This window comes from Chionomys nivalis, chromosome 20 (genome assembly GCF_950005125.1).
Source record: "Chionomys nivalis chromosome 20, mChiNiv1.1, whole genome shotgun sequence".
NCBI classification, from domain to species: domain Eukaryota; kingdom Metazoa; phylum Chordata; class Mammalia; order Rodentia; family Cricetidae; genus Chionomys; species Chionomys nivalis.
The window spans coordinates 29127112-29149760 of record NC_080105.1 but is presented as its reverse complement, the minus strand read 5'-3'; the positions used below and the strand labels follow the sequence as shown (position 1 = coordinate 29149760).

General features: G+C 40.6%; 1 protein-coding gene and 1 pseudogene across 8 annotated transcripts in view; one reads left to right on the top strand and one right to left on the bottom strand.

The window, feature by feature from the left end:
- Tenm3 (teneurin transmembrane protein 3) overlaps nucleotides 1–22649 on the bottom strand; it is a 707864-nt gene that overhangs the window by 575926 nt on the left and 109289 nt on the right. The window lies entirely within an intron of this gene.
- Nucleotides 9223–17153, top strand: LOC130862609 (transmembrane protein 184C-like; annotated as a pseudogene).

Below are 22649 nucleotides of genomic sequence, written 5' to 3'. Positions count from 1 at the left end.
AGCTGACGAGCCTGCTGTCTGGTGAGACTCCTCAGAAAGACTAACAAGATCGCAAGGGCTAAAAGGTCTTTGTTGTCTAGGTAAGAAGGATGCTGTTGTTTATTTCTTTTCCCTTTCTGAGTTCTTCATTCAAATGCTGAACTTTCATTCAGAAAAGCCGGAGAGTCAGGCTGACCCATGCAACCTTTGATCACCTTTGCAAGGCGGGTTAAATAGCAGATCACTGTAAAGGCTGTGAAAACAGCTCCTGCTCAAACAGTGGTAAGCGTTTCGAAAGAAGCCCGTTTAGACTACAGGGCCATCAACCTCAAACTTTGTGTAACTGCTGAGCAGAAGCCAGGGATGGCACTAAAGTTAATGGGACTGAGAAAATCAGTTGCGTAGCATGGACAACTCCTTAGATAACGGAAATGAGATGGCATTGAGGCCGATGGAACATATACCGAAGCCCTACTCACAATTTCTTTCAGACAGCTTCTGTCTTCCACCCAAAAATCTGAATAAAATAGATGTTTTTCACATGACTGTGACAAAATAATTTTAGCTCAAGGAAGAAAATGAGACTCATCTTACCGTTCCAGACAATCTCATGTTCTCTCGCTGTACACTAACAAGCTAGTTCGACCTGCAGCTCTTCCAAAATGTGTGTGCTGGGCTACATTCAAAAACAAGTTTGGCTGTGTTTGTCTTGAAAAGATCCGGTTGATTTTGAAGTTCACTTAGTGTTTGAACACCAGGCATCCATAATAAAGCAATGAGAAACCCACTTCATAAAAAGACAATACTCACCTAGGCAACCCCGTCTGCTTAGGTTTGCAGCCTTCTGGGGTATATTTTCATTGTCTTTGCATTTGAAATGCAATAGCAATTTTTAGAGAAAATTTTTGAGGCGGGGGGGGGATGTTTCCATATGATTTTATCCCATTTCTACATCAAACAGCAAACTCTTTAAAGAAAGAAACATCCACGGAAGCCTCCAGAGGCCCTGAAATGTGATTTGCATACTCAGTAATAGGATTTGATTAACTTCTATCCCAGAAACTTCAGTCTTAGGAATCTAGATACCTATGGGGAATGAACTTGTAAGAACCTTCTAGTGAAGTCTGCTTAAAAAGAGAAAAATAAAAAATCTTGGTTGCACAAACATGTTCTGCTTGTCTAACCTAAAGCACTCTTGCTGCTGTGATTTCAAACCAGCTCTTTGAATGTTGAAGTTCATCAAGTTCAGAAATTCAGGCTGCTGGTCATCACTTTATGCAATCTATAAAAACATTTATTTTGGAATAGTAAAACAGACAGAACCACTGCTCTCTATATCAAGATGTGAACATAACTATTGGGTTTTTAATATACATGCGGCAAACACCATCTGCAGTTTTAATGCAGATTATATTTATGTTTACCAAACTCAGACATGTAAGGATACTTAAACACTTGTCATTTATTCTCCACTAAAACTGTAAAAGACCAAGGAGAAAAACTGAACAAAGAAATAAAATAAATACATAAAAATAAACCTAAGTGGTGTGAATATATTCATAGGGTCCAGAGGAGATTTGTCACTTTTTATGAAATACCTCCCACAATCTTGACGAGTTTCTACTTGGGACAGTTCTGTCAATATGCACATAGTTCCCGACCCAGGAAAAATGAAAATGCTGATGAAAATTGGACATACGTTATCTACTCTGTCAGTCTGTTGGACTTTGGCTAGAATAACTCGCAAAGAAGGGAAGGAAATTATCCTCCTCCCCCAATCCAGTCCTTATCATTTCTGCCTTTGAGCTCATGGCAGGCAAAATTATTTCTACCAAAGTGGTCCTTGATTCCACAACTGCATATTAATGGACCACAACCAAGTCTCTTTCTCCGGGTAGCAGTGTGGACAAGGATCTCTATCTCCATCCTTTTGGAGCATGAAATGCTTTCAGGAACAGGTTAAACACTGTAGTGTCTCCAGACTGCATTTTATGTTCACAACCTTCAGGAGTTCCTAGGGAATTCTGGTTTCTTCTAAAATGCATGTCTAGTCTTCAAAAACTTAATTTCATCCTTAATTATCTGCAAACTTATACTTTTTAAAGAGCTGTTAATGTGACTTAAATGTTCAAGCTTCATAAGATATTCTCATCAAGTCGGTGGATGTTTTTTCTAGGGCGAACGAAAGTGAGGCCTTTAAAAAATATTCCTTTCATACCTTTTGGACCCATTTCACTACACAACACAAAAACAAATCAACCAGATGCTTAACTTAAATTCTACATTTTTAGTTGTTTTTTTTTTCTTAAAACAATCTCTCCTCTTTTTCTTCCTTCTCCTCCTCCTCTTCTTCCTCTTCTTCATCATCATCATTATCGTATCCTCTTCGTTTCTCCCCCTCTTCCCTTCTTTTTCTTTTTGAGGGGGAGTATTTATTTATTTATTTACTTATTTATTTGAGGCAGGGTTTCTCTGTGTAGCCCTGGCTCTCTTAGAACTTTCTCCGTAGTCTAGTCTGGCTTCAAACTCACAGAGATTCACCTGCTCTGCCTCTGTTGGGATTAGAAGCATACGAGGCCACCACTAAGTATTAAAAAAAAAGTCACAGATCATGAGGAAAGTTCCTTCTCCTTGGATATAAGTTAGACATCTGACCACCAACTGCTTTGAAAAAAATTCCATGAATCATTAATGTTAATAATAAAATGTATATAGATGAAAACCATGGAAAGCAAATTGCTTTTGTTGAATTATGGTTTCAGAATACAGAAGACTGTCTTTGCAAAGAGTTCTTGTTTATGTGGGGAGGGGAAAAACTTTTACTTTTGAGTTCGGTCATTTTTTTTCTAATAAGAATAATTTAATTACTAGAGGGATCTGTGTGCAAGGGTAGGAAAGGGTCTGTCCTCAGTTTTTCTAAGCTGATTATAATAGATTGGGGATAACCACTTAAAATTTTTTTTTTTTTTTTTCAATCGCAGTATTACTTCACTCTCTCATGTGACTCAAGACCAGGTTCACAAAGGAGCGCAGGTCAAGAGTGGAGCTGGACCAAGAGTTCAGAAGCCTCCACTTGAGTCCTGTCCTCATCAGGTATGGTGGCTCCTGCCTTGAATCCAGTTCTTGGGAGGCCTATGAGTAGAATTAAAAGTTCAAGGCCAACTCTGGGGCATCAGAGACTGGAGGATCCCTGGAATGTGCCTGTCGGCCAGCCTAGCATACTTGGTGAGTTAGAGGTCCATAAAAGACTCAGTCACTAAGTAGGCGGACTACGTCTGAGGAATAACATATGTTTTTCTGTGGCCCCCACATGCGCAGAAGTAACTGTGTTCAGACACCCGCTCACAGATGAGCATCTGGACACATAGGAAGGTGTATGTGTACTCAAACACCTCCCTCCAAAAGAATTCCAGGCAAAGGCACTGTCCCAGAAATAAGCAAAGAACCTCTTAATGCCTTAAAATTCCATACTCTAGTGGCCCAGTTCATGATGCTGTCTTTTGTAAAGAACCTAAATCCCAGAGAGGCAGGTACTCTGATAAGTCATCGTCCCACGGGGACACACACAGTAGCTGTTCCTGAACTGCCCAAGGCTTTCCCTCAACAGAGCTTTCCTCTGGAACAATATTACTTGGTGTGAAGGATCTGCTGTCCCATTCAGCATCCCAACTTTACCTCTCGGAACCTTAATTGTTAAGAGACCAAGAAATGAAAGAGAGAGAACAACTCGGAGGAGTGAGTTTTTCCCCTTTCACCACGTGGATTTTAGGAATCACCCTCATGCTATCAGGCCTAGCAGCAAGCAGTTTCACCTGGAGAGTGACTTTCCAAGCCCTAACGTAATTCAGACACCATGGAATAATGGAAGAGATCCTTGAAGCACGGGGTTCCCTATAAATGACATCATATTCCCAAGTCCTCCTCTCAGAACCCCAAGTCTTCAATTTTTTTACTTGTGGCTAACCTTTTCTGTTTAGCTGTCGAGGTCTGACTATCCAATCAGACATGGCAGTAGTTCCTATTAGCAATCCTACCCCCAAATGAGAAAGCGAGTCTCATATGTTCATGTTGGGATTCTGTTGTCTCAGCCACCGAACAGTTTATGCCCGAGTACAGGGACACATGCTCATAACTTTTAAAGCCACAGAATTTGCTAACTAAAAATTCCTTCAAACATAGACACATATACATCAATAATAAAAGCGTAAAACCACAGTATCGACTAGCTATATCACGCAACACTTACAATGTATTAGCTTTCCGTGAAATATTCCTGCTGACTGACTGATGAAACTATCATTTCACGTTTAGCCAAGTGTGAGGTGAAGCTAACGCAATGTTGAAGGCTAATCACCTAGCCCACGATGACATGTGTGTTCGGAACACTCTACTGGTGCAGGTCATGTATAGATGAATGAAGTTAAGTCTTAACTGAACTGATTAGCTCAGTCAGTTAAGATCAGTTAAATTGTTTCTGTTGTTAAATAAACAGTTACTACAGTCTCAAACTTTGGGGGTTTGTATCGTGTGCCAGAATCTGCTTCCTGAATATTACCTTTTGCTACTTTATACATGTATTTTTTTTCTTCTTTAACAGGTTTGTTTAGCTTTATAAAAAGGTGGCCAAATTCGGAGCACATTAGGGGCTTAGTTTTGATCTCCGCTCTAATGCTCGCTTTGTTAAGAAGCTGAGCCTGGTGACTCCCACAAAAGGGAAAACAATCAAGGACTCCCCAGAGGAGGGCCTCCTCTTTCAGCAGAAGATCTGGGAACATTCTCTTTCACATCCAGACACAGTCAAATGCCTCTGAAGAGTGTTAGTTTAGAAGTCATAGCAGGATTTGGATTTCTTAAAGTTTCATGTTGTTGGGCTCAAGATTCAAGCAAAGAGTAGCGACAGGAATGAGACTGTCCTACACTCTTTGTGTTTGGAGGACAATGGGTCCTGGTGTTTAAAAAGTCGTTGCCTTTGCTCAAAGCCCCCGTGTTTTGTTGCTGTGTTTGGCTGCTGTCTTTTGAGTTCTAGCCTCCCAAATGGACTCATAGTCTTCTGAGCCGGAGAAAACTCGGTTATCGTTACAAAACAATTTAAATATTCATCAAAAAACTCTTTGGGATTTAGGTGATAGGAAGGCAGGATCGTTGGAGTCAGAGGACAAGAAAGAAGAAAGGAGCAATGAAGGGTTGTAAGAGAAGAGGGAGGGAGGAGGGAGGGAGAGAGAGGGAGGGAGAAGGGAGGGAGAGAGGAAGGGCAGCTTATTGAACTGATGTGATTTGTTAGGGGAAAAAACAACGATATTTTATTAAAGGAAAAGAGAGCAAAATTAAATACTATTTAGGAAATAGAGATCTTGCTAAAAATACTTAGGGAAAACAACTATTATCAAGAAGCACAAAATAATTTATATGTTAATATATTTTGTATATTTTTATAATTTATGTTTTTGCATATGTATTTGTATTAGAATTAGAAGGACCGGATCCAGATAGACATTTGTTTTTGTTTTGTTTTGTTTTTCATGATACTGATCCAATTTGAAGCAGCAGCGAGCTCTGTTAATGTGCAGCATCGGAGATGTTACGAAGGTAGACACAAAGGTCTAACCACGACATGCCTTTGAGAAAGTTGTCAAAGTAGGACCTCTGAAGGGATAAGTAAAGAGTGACAGCTGATGAGCGTCCCAGTACCTCTAGTCTTAGGGAAATGTGGAGGCTAGTACGCAGACACATGGCTGCCATTATCAACCTCCATACATACCTAACTAAATATCAACATCTCCAAGTCACTGGGGAAAAACAAGGGAAACACTAGCATCAAGAAACTATCAATGGAAGTAAGCTCTGCAAAGCTCAACTTTCCTGATCTACAGCCTACATATTTTAAGAAGAAAATGTTCCGTGAGGTTTTCTGTACGCAGAAAGCATGTTTTATTCACATTTCTTGACTGTATACACTGGTGCTGATTGAGGCCTGTCAATCTACAAATACTTAAGCAAATACTTCAGGCAAGCTGTGACACAGCAACGTGCGTGTGTTCTTGCTCATAACAAAGCTAGCTACCCTGTGAGTAAAGACTATAGGGGAAAAATTAAAAGTGCAATCTGAAGAAACTACCAAGATTGCAATTTCTTGACTAAGACACAAATATTTCAAAATTCATGAGAAAGCCTAAAATTAAGGCAGCATCTTATCTCTAATATCACATTTGACTTATTGCACTGAAAGTAACGCATATTCAGAAACAAAAGGCACATGACCAAACCTATTTCATTCATGCACCCATGAAGAAAGAAAGAGGCCTTTTGAACTGGAAAGTTGAACCAATGGATTACACGAATGAGTGTATTCCGTGAGAGAGAAATGACAGTTTCAGGCCAGAGATGATTTTGAGATTTGTAAGACACTTTGTTACTCCATCACAAAAGTTACCTTAGTATGCTCTGTGCCACTGAAATGATTAATAAAATATATTGATTTGAATTCTTCGGTCCTATCGTCTATTATAAATGACACATCACCATTCCTAAATTGCCTTTCAGGGAGTAGGAGCTGAAGGAAGAAATACCTCTACAGTAGTCTTTTTCTTTTCTTCCCTTGTCATGGGAGGGCTATTTGGAAATCAATTCAACACAAACACGAGAGCCATGCACCAAAGACCTACTTGGGTGTGGGTTCATCTTGGCCATGCATTCCAAGTGAGTTTAAGTGAACAGGCATTATGTAAATAAGCATTGTAAAATAAAAGGCAGCTCCCACGTATTAATCCAGAGCCTGGGGTGCTTTAGTGCAGGCTGGAGACAATCCCAGACACCTGGTCTTTGAAAGACCCCCAAGGGGATAAGCGAAAGGGGTCCTTGAAAGCAGTTTGAAATTAAATCAAACTTGAATATGTGAATTAGGTGTGTTTTGCTCAGCAATTTTTGATCTTTATTTTAATGACTTAGAACAAAAATTCTCACCTTGAAGACAGTCAAGTTCCCCAGCTAAGATGGACTTGAGAATTAAAATCATATAAAGGATTGAAAAGCTTGTATTATTCCTTGAAAATACATTTCATTCATACCAATATTGACTTTGAGGACGAAATATTTAATGTTAAAATCTGCAAATCTGCATAGGTGAAGAATTAGAACCCCACTAACATAGGGAAACTAGAGAAAACAAAAGATCATACAAGGCTTAATTTTCTCAGGACAAAATACACAATCATAAATGTGGGGGCAAAGTTGGAAGTCTAAGGACACCATAGGAAAGTGATCATGAAGTTGTTTCATTATTTTTGAAGAAATAATGAGTTAGTAAGCTTAATCTCTTTTTCAAAGTGTTTCACTAAAATATTCTGCAGCTAACAAAATTGTTATTACATTTAGAAAAGAAACATGCATGTGTTATAGGAAATTAGATGTAAAACAAGAGTGAACACACAGCACATGGGTTTTAGGCAGGGTTTATACGCCTATCTGTGGGTCCACATTTCATTAATTCTATTACACTGGTTCATGGGTGTGGCTACGGCCCCTTGTCTGAACCACTATAGAAGCCTCAGAGACCAACAGTGTTTTGAAGTTATGATCTCTCCTTGGCCTCAAAGGAACTGGTTGTAAAATTTATAAGGAAGGCCCATTTCTGGCCCACATAATTTTTTGGTGAGGCAGTAGAAACTGATGACATCTTTCTCGAAGAATAAAACTTGGTTATCTGAATGTCCTCAGTTGCCACAAATCTTGGAGACATTTGGGATTATTATCAAAGGCATAGGAGTTTGGAGTTATGTATGTTATGGCTGTGTGAAATCAATCTTGTGTTTATTTAACAGTTGATATGTATTACATATTAAATGTGATGTTCTGCCTTGTGGAATGAAGTAATTATAAAATGTAGCTCCTGCCTATGGGGTGGCTAGGAGTGTCAGAAAGACTCACACACTCTGAATCCATAAAATGCGTGAATGTTTTTGAAGGATCTCTACAGAAAAAAAAGTAACAGACTACATAAATAAACAAAAGTCACTCCCTCAGAACCATTAGATTCTTGTCTTTAACTGTTAAACTGCAAAACTTTCAACAATTAGAACAAATTTAGGTAGTTTTGAGAAATGAGCCCAAGGAAATATATATGTCAAATATTATACATTTAAACAATATTGACAATAATTAAAGCTTACAAAGTGGTTAACTCCTGGCATATTCACCGTTAAGGGTTAAGGGTAACCTTTACTAACCCTTTCTTCCCACTTCCTCACAGCTTTTTAATACCAGGTCTCATGTAGCCCAGGCTTGCCTTAAACTTCAGGTGTAGTCAAAGATGCCCTCGAATTCCTGATCGCACTGCAGCTACCCTCTAAGTGCTGGGTTACAGGGGTATGTCGTCATCACACCTTGTTTGATAAAGCCCTGGGGAGTAAAGCCAGGGCTTTGCGCACAGACAACAAACCCTCTCGAAAGTGCCTTCACTTTCACAAATGAGCTAGCCTCCAGCCTCGTGCGGAGACACTTGGAGACACACTACAGCCTGGGCTGCAGGCCCCATCATCTCCCCTTTGGAAGCAATGATCCCCAAAGAAAACACCCCACAATGCACAACTCACAACACAGTAAATGACAGAGCTATAATTCAAAACAAAATTTTAAAAATGTGTTTTTGAGACGCGATGCCGCTCTTCTCCAGGGTAGACGCGATGAAGCTCCGACCCAGGATGGACGTAGGCTAGAATCTTCACGCTGGCTCCCGATTCCACCCCTAAAGACAACTGGGAAGCCGTCTGAGAAAAAGGCTGTCTCAAGTTCCGCTCCACAGTGTTCACTAAAGCTTTCCGTTAGGTGGAATAAAGTCTAAAGAATGAAGACGGTGTTTCTGAAAGGGTCTCAGTTTTTACAACCCCCCTCAGACTCCACTAACACCCAGTAACTCGGAAACCACTAGTGCTCCCCTACCCTCTCCTGCATCCCTTGCCCCACCCTCCTGTAACCTAGGTAACAGTCACACCCTTCCTCTGTAGCTGACCAATCATAAACGCTTGATGTTACCGGACAGGGTTTGCCTAGCTTGAAGCTCCCCGTGGGTCATTGGCTTCCAGCATCTGATCAGAAACGGAAGTGGACTCATTTCTTTCGAAGATGAGTTCCACTACTGTGGAAGTTCCGGAAGCAGAGCCAGAGGAGAAAAAAAAAAAAAAAAACGAAGAAAAGAAGCCAAAATCTCGGCTTGGTTCATTTTTTGAGCTGTTCAAAACTAATTTGTTTATGAAAAAGTCCTGTAATCGGAACAACTAGAGGCGATGGATCCGACCCCAGCTCGTACTTATTTACGTAATTTTCATCCTCATTTCTGTTCTCTTATATGTTTGGGAACTTCCAAAACTGAAGGTTGGAATCCACAGTGAACCATGGTTTATCGCTGGTGTCTTTGTGCTATTGACAACCTCTGTGTTCCTCTGGGGGATTGTGCACCACTTAGTGCATTACACGCAACCAGAACTTTAGAAACCTATTATAAGAATTCTTTGGATGGTCCCAATATACAGTTTGGATAGCTGGTTGGCTTTGAAGTATCCCCAATTCGCCATCTACGTGGACACCTTGAGGGAGTGCTACGAAGCTTATGTCATTTATAACTTCATGATATTCCTTAAGAACTACCTAGCAATCCAAATCCCCAACGTGATGCTCCACCTGGAAGCTAAAGATCAGCAACAGCTTCTCTGTCCTCTGTGCTGCTTGCTGTCCACCCTGGGCTATGGGAGAAATACTGCTATTTCGCTGTAAGCTAGGAGTACTACAGTACACTGTGGTCAGACCGATCACCGCTATGACGGCGTTGGTATGGGAGATTGTTGGTGTCTACGGTGAAGGGACCTTTAGTTCCCACAATGCTTGGACTTACTTGCTTATAGTAAATAGCCTGTCACAATTGTTTGCCCTGCACTGCCTCTGGCTGTTTTACCAAGTGCTGAAAGAAGAGCTCAGCCCTATACAACCTTTTTGCAAATTTCTTTGTATCAAACTGGTAGTTTTTATCTCATTCTGGCAAGCAATGATTATTCTTTTGCTGGTTAAAGCTGGAGTAATTTCGCACAAGCTAAGATGGGAATGGCAAAGTCCTGAAGCTATGGCCACAGGCCTGCAGCGATTACGCATCATTACTCATTTTCCTATAAGCCCTACGTGCAAGAGGCAGAGAAAGGCGCGTGCTTCGACTCCTTCCTCGCCATGTGGGATGTGTCAGATATCAGAGAAGATATTTCTGAACAAATGAGACGTGTCGGAAGAACCGTGCGGGGTTATCCCCCCAAAAAATGTTTTCCCGAAGACCCAGAGCATACTGAACACACAAGTCTCCTTTCCTCAACACCAAGTGATACAGGTTCTCCAGGTTCAAGGTCATCCTCACCCCATGGCGAGTATCAGGGCTTTGGACACACAGTCACTCCCCAGAATGCAGCTGTTGCATTCCCTGCTCTCCTTCAAATTCATGACCTCTTTTCTCATTGTTATTGTATACATATATGTATACCATATATATTCCTAACACACAGGAGGCCATGGGTTCCATCCCCAGCACTGAGTCTCTCAGGCATGACGGAGCTCGCCTGCATTCACACCGTTTAGAAGGCAAAAGCAGAATGACCAGGAGTTCACGGTCATGCTCAGCGAAGCTTGAGTTTATGACCAGTTCAGGGAACATAAGACTCTATCAACTTTTAAAAAGACAAAAAAAAAAAAAAAAAAAAAACCAAAAAAGTAACTGGCTTGCTGCACTTCAGATCTCAGTAAAGCAACAACACTGGTTCCTTCTTTAGTGCCCCCAGAAGAGAGACCCAGACCTGTCTAGAGAAGCGATCACTCTCAATGGACACCACCTTGCAAACTGACTGTCTTCATACCAGAGAAACTCACACTCAAACAGCTAGATGTTTTCCTGTGTTGTCAGTGTCTCAGCAGAAGATGGGGGGCGGGGAGGTCATCCTGAAGTTATTTTCAGATGTTTTAAATCGGCCACGCGCCTACGGGCCTGCCTCTTTGTTCTGGTGCTGTGCCTGAAAGAACACTGTGGGATTTTTGAGTTGAATTTAGAATTATGCCGTGGAATAATGACCCTCCCCATATTAAAAGTATTTAAAAAATACTTCTGTGTTTACTAGCATATAGACTTTTTTTTAAAAAAAAATTGGGCTGAGCTAAGACCCAAGGTAACAAAGGTAAGACCAATGCTTGCTATAGCAATATAGCGCTAGGGCTGATCACCTGCCAACGAAATTCTTCAAAACAATAGCAAACAAAAAACAGTTGGTTGTGAGGAACCACTGACAAAATTAATTTCTAACACAGGAAGCAATATAAAATCTGTTATGATCATGTTAGCCGCCTTCAACTGCAATTCCTGAAATGCTGCCCCAGGCCAGTTCTTCCTACACGGATTGAATCCTCACCTGGAGAACAGATTGCAAGTTCAGTAAACTGCTCTTTTGCCTTTAAAGGCTTTCTTTCTCCCTCTTCTCAGAGCTAGTGTGCAATAAACTAAATATCACAGTTGGAATAATGAAAATGTCAATACTTAGAATAAAAAAAAAACTTTTCTAAAAGAAAATTACAAAAATGAAAATGAGTGGAAAGGAATTTCCCCTTCCCTTTAGACATTCTTTCAATTAAAAGGAAACCAAATTTAAATTATAGCTGCCAATTAATTTTTCTGCTCTGGAAAGTGAAATAAGCATCTTTCATTAAATTGGAATATCAAAGCTCATTGGCCATCCAAGGAACCTCCAGATTAATGGACCAGAGTTCTCCAGTTTCAGTTATTTTCCTGATTTCCCAATAACTATCCTACCACATTCCTCTCCCTGGTGAGGCTGCACTGCCTCCAAATGTTCTGCCTGTGATATTGTGTTTTCTCTGGGTAGCATGAGCGGAAGGGGCTATCGGCTCCATGTTAAAATGTAAAGGGGAAGATGCAGAGAGAGAGACAGAGAGACACGCTGAATTCCCATGGAAGGAGGCTTTCCTTACATGAGTTCTTGGGTAGTGAGAATCATAGCTGAGTGTTAGATTTGAAACCGAAGTGCGTAGTCCCAGGCCTTTGTGTCATAGTGATAACATACAGGCCCACATTTGTCTCTCAAGACTTCCTCCCCAAACAAGAAGAAAACAAGAGAAATAAGGAATCAGCTCCCAGTTAATTCTACAGATACATTTCTAAGTATATATTTTGCATATTTCATTTTATTTTTTATGAATCTATTAATTTAGCACACAATTCTTCCTTTCATGGAAAATATCCTTTGGTGTTCAAATTTACTCTATAGAACCATACAAATTTCTGGGATCAGTACAGTTTCATCGTCAAGGTGAACAGCTCACTATGTATGAGCTAATGTCATTTCTGGAAGGGCAGTTTATAGTTATTGAGTTTGCATAAGTTCTGTTCTTTGAATGATGTGTTACAGGCAACAGAAGAGGCGACTACAACATTCTTGATAGCTTATATGGTCCTGGGAACGAAACAACCCCAAGGCCAGCAGTCAGAGACTCACCGTAAACCTCTCCATTAAAACTTTAGCACAGCTAAGGAAAAGCTGTTCTAGACTATTAGCCACACATTATTATAACTCTGGAGCCCTTTCCAGCATTCTACTTCCTGTCATTGTTAGAGTAACAACATGCTTTGTTAGTGATTTTAAAGTTTTATTTTACTCACGGTGTTCTCCTGTCAAGGGGCAGACAACAGCTTCCTCCTGCTCAAACACAAACTTGCTCATCCAAACCTTAGACCCTACATTCCATACCAGTCATCCTAGTTTGGAACCTATGGTCGCTTGGGCTAATGACTGTGGTCCTGACTTTCTCCTTTTGTCCCAACATCCATAAACATGACTCTCACTCCTAATACTGGCTTCTCATGCTTACATTGCTTCCCCATCGAAAGTTTTGTTTGTAAGCCCTTCCTTCATGTCTTCCGAGAGTTCTCTGGGTTTAACCGTGACTTCTAAATGCATAATACCCAAAACTTCTGATGCAGTTCACCAGACTTTGGACACGAATTTCAAATCCTACCGGATTTTACTCCGACAGACCACAGACATCTCATGTGCACGAGAGAAGAGCCGGTCTGTCTTCAGAGAGATCTATGTCCTAGAGCAGTTTCTTAGGTGCTGGATCCTTAGGTGTGTGGCACAGAAAAAACATTTGTTGACTAAATGAATATATGAATATTTTAAAACTTCATGTCACTCATTTTCATTTTATAGAAACACGGAAATTTATTAAGGGAGTCACTCTGGGAATATAAAGTAGCTTTTCACAAAAACATTTATTCTGGGCATTCAGGACAAAGATTTCAGCAGCTTTTCTTTAGACACTCCCTATTTCTTTGTCTCTTTATTCATACACACGTGGTCACAAAGTTTCCTCAACTGTTCATGTTTATTAATGTTTGCATGCAGGAAAGGATTATTAAATTTACTCCACAGTGGGCATTTCTACTTCTTAATATTGCAGTGTGGAGTCTCCAGGTTCTGGCATGAGCTGGATAAAAATTCACCAGAATACTATAGGCTTGCTTTAAGTCTAAATTCTGCTCATGTATTTCATTTACTTCGCCACCCTGTTTCTGAGCGGCAGCCCCTCCCCAATATTTTTTTTGTATTTATTGTAACACGGTCTTTATATATCATAGGACTGAATCACTAATGAATTCCTTTATTAATAATGTTATTAAGATTTATTATTTATCTCATGGGGGGGGTAGTGCAAGCACATGCAGTGCCCACAGAGGCCAGAAGAGGGCATCAGATCCCCCAGAGCAGGAGTTACAAGTGGTTTTAAACCACCTGACCTGGATGCTGGGAATTGAACTCAGGTCCTCTGCAAGAGCAATAAATGCTCTTAACCACTGAGCCATCTCTCCAGCCCTGAATACAGATTTTTTTAATTGAACCAATAGTTATTTTTTCTTTCTTTGAGATGTGTTTATTGTATGCATGCATGTCCACGTGTATCCAGCTGTGCCTGCCCATGACTACACCTGTGGAAACAGAGACTGACTTCAAGTGTTTTCTTTCAATCATGATCCACCATTTTCTTTTTTAAAGACAGAGCCTCTTGCTAGACTTGGGAGCTCCCTGATTTGGGTAGACTGGAAGGTCGGGGAGGACCTGGTCCTGCCTACCGCCTCTCCCCCAGAGCGATGGTTTTACTTATGCGGATGCTGGAGAAACACACTCAGGTCCTCTCACTTACACAGTGAGCATTAACTTACTGAGCCATCTCTCCAGACCTTTCTTTGCTTTTGTTTTCAAAGTTTCTTGGTGTACAGTCCAGACTGTCTTTGCCTCTTTCGTCCATCCACAGTGCCAGCATTACAGACATGTTCTGTTACTGTGTTACATGTTCATGTTACATGTTACATGTTCATCGTAACTTTAACTGTTGCTTCTCAGCCTCTGCATGCATCAACGCACAAATATAACCAGTAGAAACACTTTGGGCATAGGGATAACCTACAATATAATATGCTATATTATATTAATTTATTAAGCAATATTTGGTGCATTTGATGAACAAAATCTTTTTATAGCCAAGTAGCTGGTAAAAGTTAAATTTGTTTAAGATTGAGACCCAAAGTAAGGATGAATGGTCACTGTCTCAGAAACAGAAACGGCCTAAAGCAACAAACCCACCTCATCTTTTCTTAAATCTCTCTCATTTGCCAGCTGATTACGTGATTTTGTATTGCTAACTTTAACAGGCGTGTCATATGTCACTTTGAAGACTGCCAACATGGCAGCCAGTCTTCATTCAGTCCATCTTCCGTTGTCTCATGCCATGGGACCCACTAGGCCCTCAGTTCAGACCTCTTGAGCAAATACACAGTGTGAGCATCAGAGTTAGTAAATGCCCTGAAAGGTTATTCTCTGAAAAAAACTAAAACTAAAACAAAACACAAGAACCCCAAACCAAAAACATCTGCAGAACACAAAAGACGCTTCACAAAGATCTAAATAAATATTTATAGTGGTGTACTATAAAAGCCAATTGAGATGTCTTGGTTAATATTTTTAATTATGTCAGTCCATGAATATTTTATCTCAAATCACTTCTTTCTCCTTGCCAAATGGAAATATTCACAACAGAAGACCTTTTTTGAAGTCAAAACAGGCCCTTTATTAATAAAAAAGAATAAAGAGGGGAAAATATTATCAAGAAGCATAAAATTTAAATATTTTCTATATATTGGTTGTAAACTTAAGCTCAGCTTATAAAATCGGTTATTCAGCTGTAAAATTTTATTTCAAACTGTGTAATAGCCTAGTGATAGTGGCTAAGCCGCTCTTTGTGATACCCTGCTTTCTATACTCCACATTCTTGACCGAACGTTTCATTTTTCTATAAAAATGTTCCAAAGCCAAAAGCCTAATGATGACATATATAATTTTTGGTGTAGAAAACACACACATGGGTCTGGAATCTTATTGTGGATTACAGCCAATCCGTCCAGATCATAAACTTTAAGTTTTAAAAGTGGCAATAAATTTTGCGGGGAGGAATGACAAAGCTGCTGAACATTTTTACAGTCACAAATGAGACATAACTTTATGCACGGGAGGAAAGAGGGGTTTCTGGTTAAGAAGAGAACGGGAAGAGGCGGAGGAAATACTGCAACTCTGTTTTTTTTTTTTCAAATTTGTCTTGGACTCCGATAGACCAGGTAAGTATCATTGCATCAGTAACTCACGAAGGTATTACCTCTTAATTCATAAACGTATTTATTTTAAAGCTGTGTAGTCTGAGCAAATAAAAATATCTGTGTATGATCATTTCATTGGTGAAAGCTACTTTTTATTTTGCCATAAGACGTTTGGAATAAGGGAGAGAGAGCTGGGGGATACTGGAGCTTATACATGGCGCCTCTTTAAATTGTGTGAGATCTCATTAAACTGAAATAATTTTCCAATATATTACTACACTGTCACTGACTTGTAAAGCATGTGCTAACGCTGAGCCCTCAACTATAGCTTTTACATGAGAAACAGCATATTGCATCATCCTGTCAAAATTCAGATAGCACACTTTACACAGCTTCACTAGAAACTCACTTTAGGGGTGGAGAGATGGCTCAGCAATTAAGAGCACTGGTTGCTCTTCCAGAGGACGGACCCAGGTTCAAGTCCCAGCATCTACACGGAGGCTCACAACCATTTGTTACTCTAGTTCCAAGGGACCTGACACCCTCACACAGCATACATACAGGCAAAACACCAATGCACATAAAATAAAAACAAGTAAATATTTTTTTTAAAAAATGTCACTGTAAAATAGTTTGTGTACCATCAACAGGATGCAGTATATCAACAATGAAATTTTACTTTGTCTATAACGTATTCCATGATTTGCCTAATGAAGTTAGCTGATGGGATTTCAGTACTGTTATTTCTGCTCTAAGACTTACAGTGGTATTGCTTTTTTTTTCTTTTTCTTAACTTGGAAAAAGATCAAAATGCTTGTAGATTTCAGATTGCTATTAGAGGTAATAATTATACACTAAGCTAATTACTACTAAACCAAAACCTGAGCTACAACTAATTAAATTTTATTACATCAGCATAGAACATAGACTTTCAATTTAACACAGGGCACAGCTATAAACACAACAGCCTGTACATTTATTTCAAGTAAATCGTCTAGGTCAGATTTATAAAGTTGGGAACCTGGCAGGGTTTGCAGCACAATTTGTCAGTTCCACAGATCTGCTAATTTGCGGGCTTTGGTGGTGAGGGAAAGGTGCTCCTCACAAAATGAAAACCCTTGGCTTCATCTGCCGCCACAGCTCACACACCAGCTAAGTGCGTGTCTGCAGAGACCACTGGGCTACAGAAAACATGCCGACAGCAATGAGGACACTGTTTCTTTTCAGTGCGGATGCGCGTTTTTACTTGCGACATCGTTTATCCGGAGATAAGTGACATACAACATCTCGGAGTCTTGGTCTCTTCCGGAGGAAAAACAGAAATAATGAAAACATACACGCTATCTTTCGGGAATGCAGAAAGCACGAAACTCGGACACTGGAGCTGAAAACGCCACCTTGGTTCCTGTTTAAGGAACCAACGTCGAGTAAGCGGCACCATCAGCCGCCTCCCAGTATTTCATTCGGAAACACAGGCCGAATCTCCACCTAGTCCCCGCTGAAACTATGTGTACATTTGTCATTCGCAACAATTGGAAAGTGCAAGTGATTCACTTTACAAACTTTAATTTTATAAAAAATGTTTACTTTCTACCAGATGGTAGGATTAAATTACATAAACACTGTCAGCAAGTTGAATCCTCAGATGTATTCCTCCCTACCGCAGAAGCTTCGAAACCTGTCTATAATTTTGTTACTGATGTTCAGAAACAGCTGGAGCTGACATAACTACACGCTGGATATGTCAGCTTTAAGAGATTCAATATTCTTAACCCTCAATGCAGTGAAGGGGTCTTCGGCTGTAAACAAGAGCCAACCTCAATTATGCTGAAAGTTCTGCAGCCAATCAAAGGCTCTCACAATAGGTATTTGATAAACAAAATGGCCAAGAGTCATACATTTCTCATTATTACAGAAAACTCTGTGTTGGTGAAGCCCAAGAAAGGTTTCAAATGCACAGCACTTTCTGCTAAGAAATAGAAGATAAATTCTCCTTTCCGAAGCCCCTCATTTATAGCTTCATTAATTTCTTAGGTGGTAGTAAATTATATATTTTTCTCTTCAGAAGAATTCAACCTGCCTCAAGAGACTCTCTCTCTCTCTCTCTCTCTCTCTCTCTCTCTCTCTCTCTCTCTCTCTCTCTCTCTCTCTCTCTCTCTCTCTCTCTGTTTCCTGGGGGCACAGATTTTTTAACTTGAATTCGGGGTGAAATCCTGCTGTCTCTCCCATTAGAGTGTGAAAGTACGTTTACAAGAGATGCTCAGAGGGGCTGGTGGGATCAGCAGGGTCTCCTGGAGCCCTGTGCTGGTGGCTTTGTACTCAGACACTGTATCAAAGGGAACAGAATTAACCACTCAAACTGTAACTAACCAGGTGAGAGGCTTCAAAACCATTTGATTGATGAGTTAATCTCATTAATTTTCCAGGTCCACTGATTAATAGTAGGCTGATATACAGCACTTTGGAGATGGTTCATTAATACAAAGTGTGTCACTGTGTAGAAATATATGTATATATGCATATACACTATATCATTAATATATATGCATATATATATATATGCCTTTTCCAAAATAACTGGTCCTTTTAATTTGTTAATCATGTAGGAGCAACTGAATGTTTTTTATACTATAAATATACATAGAAAGCAATGTTCTAAAATTTGGGCAAACATAGTAATAATACATGGTATTCTTTTTTTTAAGACTTGTAAATGGCAAATGGCTGGTATCAGAAAGAAAGGATAAAATGGGCTGACTCATTAGCAAGGGATAAGAAAGACCGCCGTTTGAAGACAATTCAAAGCGAATTCCCAAAAGTCGGACAGTTTCTCAAGCTGAGACTTGGTGTGACATTCGAAGTGGCACGTTCTGTATCACTACATGGCACAATGACTTTACAGATGTGACAAGTGTCTTCATCATGGAAGTCACAGCAACACATCCATGAGACACCTTTAGATGCTGCAGGGCCCTATAAGATGTCATGATTAATTTCACGTCTGACTTTTAAGTCTAGTGGTCCTTTCCACTTTTAAATCTATGTAACCCACACAGCTCTAAGTGAGGGATAGCAGCATGAGCAGAAATTCAAGCTTGCCTTTAATACTAAATATCATTAAAGTGACATCAAAATTGAATGCAAGAGCTATCATTAAGGAAGTGCTGTTCTGCAAAAGACATTATAAGTCAAGGCTTTGAAAGACACCAGTCTGCACCCAAATCCGTTTTGCCTCCTGGATCGTCGCCATTCTTTAAGCTGTTCTACCGCGGCCAAAAATGTCTCTTTAATTAAGATGCTAAATCATGAGTTAGCATAACAGATGCACTGAGGCATGACACAGCAGAAAGACCAAGTTAGGCTGACATTTAATACGAGGGAAATATTCCCTTCCATCCTCTGCCACCCTTTCCCTTTTGTTCTAAACTGATTAGGTGAAATTTCTCCTCTGAAGCAAGATGGGACACCACAGACATTTTGCGGCTCGGAAGAGGGAAAACGCATCCTTTCGATAAATGTCGTCACTTTGTGTTACCAGATGTCTTTTTGCATCCTCTCCTGCTTTCTGATTTTATTTTTGTACGTGTGAGAACATGGAAAATGTCAGCCATTGTACTCAGTCAGCTCGAGCCACAGCAAGTGCTTCGTGGTGAGATGTGGTGACCGTCCTGGGTTTCTGTTAAGTCCTGTTCGTGAAGGACACTGAGCTTCTTGGGTTCCTTCATCCACAGCACTCAACAAAACCTGTATGTGATCGTGTCCACTTATTGGAAGCTCACTTCAACAAGCCCCCTTTGATTCTAGCACAGACTATTACCCACAAAATAAATTTGGCTTCAGTTCTAAACAGAGCCTGTTTTTCCTCTTTTACTTTCTGGTGCTCCAAGTCTTACAGAAACTTGATATTAAAGATTACAATAAATAATTATGCATGAGCAAAACATCTGGATGTTTTTAGGGCCAGCAGGAACTTGGTAAGAAACGAAGTTCCAAGTTTATCATAGACTACTCAAAATATTGGTTTGGTTCCACACTGTGGACTTATTTCTGAGAATTGTAAAATGATGCCAAAATCTACTCTACTCGACGAGGCCACTAAAAGGAAATAGTAAAATTCTGCTAGGCTGTACAGTTGTGGGTCTGATGGACCACAACCCTGCCTCATGGCAGAAGCAATGGGGTCTCCCCAGACACAGTGCCTCCTCCTCAGTTCATCACTGAGTGTCTAAGCCCCGAGGACAGTGATCCCACCCTCCTCTCTTGTTCCTTGAGGAAAGTACCGAACATGTCTAAAGACATAGTTTCAAACCTGCCATTTGAGTAGCCTCAAGGGAGATAGACATAGAAAGTGACCACCCTGAAACAGTGGGACCATGTAGTAAACACACCAGCAAGCAGACACACACATACTTCACACAATGCTTTCATACCTGCTCAGTCCCCACGGTCAGCTCAATAGAGAAGTTAGTGTTCATTTTAGACTTCCGGTGTCTGTTACACACTGTAAATCTGAAGAACAGTAGTCAGATGGATCCAAGGAAATTTAGAAACACTGTTCAAGATTCTTCAAATCCGGGGGGGGGGGGAGTTGATTTTTTGAGAAGTATAAGATACATGTTCACCCCCTTCCTGGCAGTCAGCAGAACACCTGACTCAAGGTAATTCACCGATACATCAGTAACACAATGTAGCAGACGAGAAACTGTTGGCTGTCAAGCCATGCGGGCAGTCACTGATCAAAAGTTTATTTATAAAAACCGAGTTTGCTTATCTCCCTAAGCCTTTGCCAAGTGATGATGGACACAGGTCAAATCAAAGGAAGTAATTATAAAGGAACTTTTCGGGCCTCAGCAAGTTCCTAGTGTGATGCCCGAGCTTCGTCCTAATGGATCTAAGAGCGCAGCCATCCTAAAATAATGAAATAAGTATTGATCAGATAATCACTTCACCGCATGCTACTAAACGCCGAAGAAAAATGAAGGATCCTGGTATTCCCCTGGGGGACAGGGTGTTTGAGATGGGGCCGGAGTGATGAGTAGGTTGAAGCCAGTGGTCTCTCAACTACGACCGCCTCAGAAACTAGGGAGACGTTTCTAAGGCCCCCGGATTGTGACCAGGGTTCAATCTGAGGGATTCTGAATTTGTTCGTTTTAAGAAAAATTCTCGCACTGGTTCTTTTTGAGAGCTCTCTATGTAAGTGTTGAGGGAGACATGATTAAAAGTGATGAATAAAAAAGGCAAACAGGAATGCCTTGTTTTCCAAATTAAACAACAAAATTAATAAGTGATGGAACGCCTTAGTCAATATATTCAAAAAAAAAAAAAAGCTAAAAATCTTCCTGGAGGGAAAAAGAATGCAGAGGCAAGAAGTAGTTCTCAGAAGTGACTTTAAGAACTGGAACCCCACTATTCACTGGCTCAGTCAACCAAGAGATACTTAGCAATTATGTATGAGATCCTGCGTGATGTTCTTGGTTAAACAAAGGGGAATAAACAAGGTCTTGAACTTTATGGGCATTGCAACCAAGTAGAAGGAAAAGATGTGGTAAATTTTCCTTGGTTATGTGTTGGTTTTAAAGGAGAAAGAAAAAAAGAACCCCTTTACAATTTTAAAAGATCACTCAGAGAAGGGGAGAGAGAGAGAGAGAGAGAGAGAGAGAGAGAGAGAGAGAGAGAGAGAGAGAGAGAGAGAGAGAGAGAGAGAGAGGCATGTGGAGGGCCCCTAAATCTATTAGGAAGCCACAGTGGGAGTCCAATCCAGTTCCCATGCATGCTTATATTGGACTGGCGTGAGTTGAGATAAAAGGGATCTATGATTTGGAGAGGTGCTAGAATTTAAATAAAGCTCGGTAAAGAGAACACGGCAAAGAAAACGGCCATGGACACCTGCAAGGCTTTCCATCCTGGTAATCTAAGGGACAGTGATGTCATCTGCCGAGTTCGGGGATAGCAGGAGGACACATCTTCTGAAAGTGGCATCAACTCAGAAAACACATGTCTGGAGTCTTTGAGATACCCAAAGCACACATCAAACGGCTCTACGGGCATACAATGACCACCAGTGTCTGTTGGCGCATCAGTCTTCAGGATTCTTCTCAGTAGAGTCCTGGCATCTGTTCAGTGTCTACTCTTGACGTAGTCCTGCTTGGATGATAATCTGCAAGGTTTACAGACCCGGAGCTCAGGTCTGCCGGTGTGCCGGTGAGCTGCCTATCACAAATGAACCAGAGCCATAGGAATGCATAGCAGAGCAAGCATTGGGAAGGCTGACAGGGTGGGAGGGTGAAGACTAAAGCCTAGTTTGTTAGCATGTCCTGTATCATTTAAGCTAACTGGAAGAAGACAAAAAGCTCAGGGTGCGGCTTAGAGGATGTTGAAAAGCACCAAGGAATGTCACCCAGAAACGGGAAAGTAGCACTGCTTGGGGGTGGTTTCTGAGATCAAGGGAGAGAATAACTAAAGAAGCAGACTCTGGGTGTGGTGTGGGTGGTGGAGGCCTTTATTCCCACACTCAGTAGGCAGAGAGAAATGGATCTCTGTAAGTTCTAGGCCAGCCTGGTTGACATCGTAAGTTCTAGGTTAGCCACAGCTACACAGTGAGACCCATTGTCAGAGAGAAAGAGACCGACCCTGAGACAGACAATAGAAACAGACAGAGAGGGGGGCAACATTGCACACAGATTAAGATTCTTAAATCTCAATTTTCTGCCACCTGAAAATAAAGCTCCTAACTTGCATGATTTCTAAAGTTTTTGGTACTATTAAAAATCAGGTATCCTAATAAGCAGAAAGTAATGCAGAATGAAATAAATGTTACAGAGGTTTACAAATACTATGCTAGCATGGCAGCAGGGATAGAAATAAACCAATCAAGACAGTTAAGAGTAATTTTGCAAAGGTTTACATGTTGCATAGAGGTGGAGAGACTTGTCCTGTTTGGGGCAATAATTAAATCCATTTGTATGAAACAGACCACACAAGAATCCCG